The sequence below is a fragment of the Myotis myotis genome, unplaced genomic scaffold (genome assembly GCF_014108235.1).
Source record: "Myotis myotis isolate mMyoMyo1 unplaced genomic scaffold, mMyoMyo1.p scaffold_m19_p_1, whole genome shotgun sequence".
Lineage (NCBI taxonomy): Eukaryota > Metazoa > Chordata > Mammalia > Chiroptera > Vespertilionidae > Myotis > Myotis myotis.
In genome coordinates this window covers 208,282,072-208,285,046 of record NW_023416313.1, presented here as the reverse complement: position 1 = coordinate 208,285,046, position 2,975 = coordinate 208,282,072, and the positions used below count along the sequence as shown (strand labels likewise).

The 2,975-nt window shown below is 34.1% G+C and overlaps 1 non-coding gene across 1 annotated transcript; it reads left to right on the top strand.

Moving 5' to 3' along the window:
- The first annotated feature begins 1,850 nt into the window (after nucleotides 1-1,850).
- LOC118661954 lies at nucleotides 1,851-1,971 on the top strand. Its single transcript, XR_004969546.1, has one exon. It is a non-coding gene; the product is annotated as a small nucleolar RNA SNORA32 (small nucleolar RNA).
- Nucleotides 1,972-2,975: the final 1,004 nt, after the last annotated feature.

Sequence of the window (2,975 nt, the reverse complement as noted above, 5' to 3'; positions counted from 1 at the left end):
AGTACCCCCATCCCCAACTCCAATGTTGTCTCACAAATGACCTTCCCTGACCTTGTGTCTTGCATCCCACAGACAAGCAATATTTTACCTTTGACATAATCCTTTACCTGAACTTCATCAGGTCCTCTTGAGGCAGGCGATGCCTTCCAAATTCTGAGGGATAGTCATCTCTAACCTAGAATTCTATTCTAAGTCAAACTTCCAATAGCTTCCCACCAAAAAAGTCAATACTGTTTCTGGTAAAAGATTTCTTCAAAACTACTGAATATGTGATTTACTAAAGTAAAAAAGAAACCAAATACAAGGATCTGGGATCCAGAAAACATGGAAACCAACACAGGCAAGGACTAAAAGGAATAAGCAACCTGATGATGAAGAAAGATCCCTGCATAGCATCTGTGAAACAGACCACAAGATTGACAGTCCAGACAGAACAAGAAAGTAGAGGACCCACGGAGGAATTGAATTTAATTCTATTGGGAGTTTGGAAGGAGGCAAAATATGTGTGGGGGGAAAAGGAAGGCATGTAAAAAGATCATTGTTCTTCTTTCCTTTAATGATGCGGGATGCATTAAGAAATTACTGTACATGTGCTACTATGACATACGAAGAAACAAAAAGTGGAAAGGAAGAGCTAGCCGAGCTATAAATGTTAGCTGAGGACAAGACCTGGAAAGGAACACCAAAGAGAGGGTTGTTTTTGTTGAAAGCCTTGGAAAACTGACATTTAATGTAATAAATAAATAGATATATGAAAATGTCAGACATTGGTTGTTATCATTCAAATAAGTGGATGGAATGATTTAATTCAAGGGATAAATAACATTGATAGTGGTCTTAAGAATCAAGTGACTAAACTAATTCAATAAAAGAAAAACAAAACAATTATGCCTGTGCTGTGTGCCAGATGCTATGGAGACAAATAACATCTCTTCCCTCAAGGACCAAACAAACTAGGCCACATAAGACTTGCACATGAACACTATGATGTACACTGTGATAAAAAATAATGCAATTAATGCCCTGGGGAGTATGGAGGAAGGAGCAATGACGTCAGAATAGCCGGACTTGGGAAGGATACAAGGAGAGTTGCATGTGAATGGCATTGCCCAATACCTAGTGTGAACAGATTTCTTCTCGAGTTCTTATTTCCCTTTTTTTCATTTGAACAGAATGTAAATGACAAGGAACCTATTAATTAACTCTAAAATGTCCTTTGAGTTAGGAGAGATTTGTATCTGGAGATAGGGAAGGGGAAGAGAATCATTACGGATGAAGAAGGCACTCTATATAAGAGAATTACAGAGATAGGGTGACAAAGGGTGTCTTGAGGAAAATAGCAAATATTCCATGAGAATAGCAAGTGCATGAAAGAGATTTGGTCTGTGGTTAGTGAAGAACAGTGAATGTTCAGAGAAAATCAATTTATTCAACCAAAACAAATGAATGAGATCTTGAAAGTAAACTGGCTCATAGTGGGTCTTGGGCAAAAGTTGTGGTTGGCCTTGTTTTCCCAGTGCTAGCTAGTGTCTATTTAATGGAATAAAATCAACCATCTGTCCTTTGAGGTAAATGCAAAGGGGCCATTTCCTGAAGAATCATCACTAATGATATTTGCAACTAGTAACATTAATTCTGATCACTCACATTTACTCAGTATTTTACATTCAAGTGAGCACTTCATTGAACCATCCTGGTTTCTTTCTCTAGGTGGCAAGTATTATTAGTAAGTTCATTGTACAGATAAGTAAAACTGAGACTAGATAAGTTAAGTGATCTGTGGATTTTGAAACCGATACTTTCTTTTCATACATAGGTGTTTAGATTCACTCATTTATAAAATTGTGTAATGGTCATTACCAAGGCTTTTAGAATGCAGTCTCTCATTTGCTGTGCACATGACCAAAAAACATTTTCCCACTAGGTTTTTTTCTGCTATGTTGGCAGTGTTCAGCTTATTTGGGAACATTTTATTAACCATTACTCATCTACATTGCCTAGATCAGCACTGTTCACTATAAATATAACACAAGCTATATGTGATTTGGTAATTGCCATCAGTAATCAGTGAGATTTTTATAAGAGGTGTCTTAGATCTCTAGATCCTCGATGTCCTTTGTCTAGCTAATCTTTCTGTGTTGCTAGTGACCATATAGTTTTTGAATATATGATCATCTCTATTCCTATAAAAAATGTGTAACTGTGTAACATTATTGAAGGATCATGACATTATGATACTGATTTATTTTATCCTACAAGATGCTCAAATTGTTGCATTTCACTTAAAGTTGGCCAAAAATTATATAATTATGATCCTAAATATGGTTTAAAATAGTACATATATCTAGAAGAAAATATAATGTACTATGTTTCATTAAATCTGAGATGGTATCAGAAGTATGATGAACCATAATTTTATATACCACTAAGAAATATTCTGCTAATTAAATTATGACATGTAACCAATTATAAGAGATTAAAATGTTAGAAAATATCTATCTTATAATGAAAAAAATATACTGGTTACAGGGTAGTGAAATTATACATGGTTTAAATTCTCTTTCTTATAACGTATTCATGTTTCCACATTTTTTAGAAGTTGACATATATTAATTTATTATAAAAAATTTAAATTTTTAAGTTAGAACATTTCCACAACCAGAAATATAGATATGTAACATAGATAGTAAACATCAATGATTCATACTATTCTTACATTTTGAATTAAATCCAGTAACAACCTTTTGATTGACGTGTGAGAATAAATTCCCTAAAACAGACTGCTGTCACACAGTTTAAAAGGGAAAAGGATTTCCTGAGAAACATGGTAAAGTCATATTTATTTTAATTCCTACCTCTGCCCCATGCCAGATACCTAATGAACATAAAACTTTCATTTGGAAGTGTAAACTCTTACTTGTATTGAAAATTGGAAATGATTAAAATCCCAAAACATTGTTTCTGAATTGTAACCA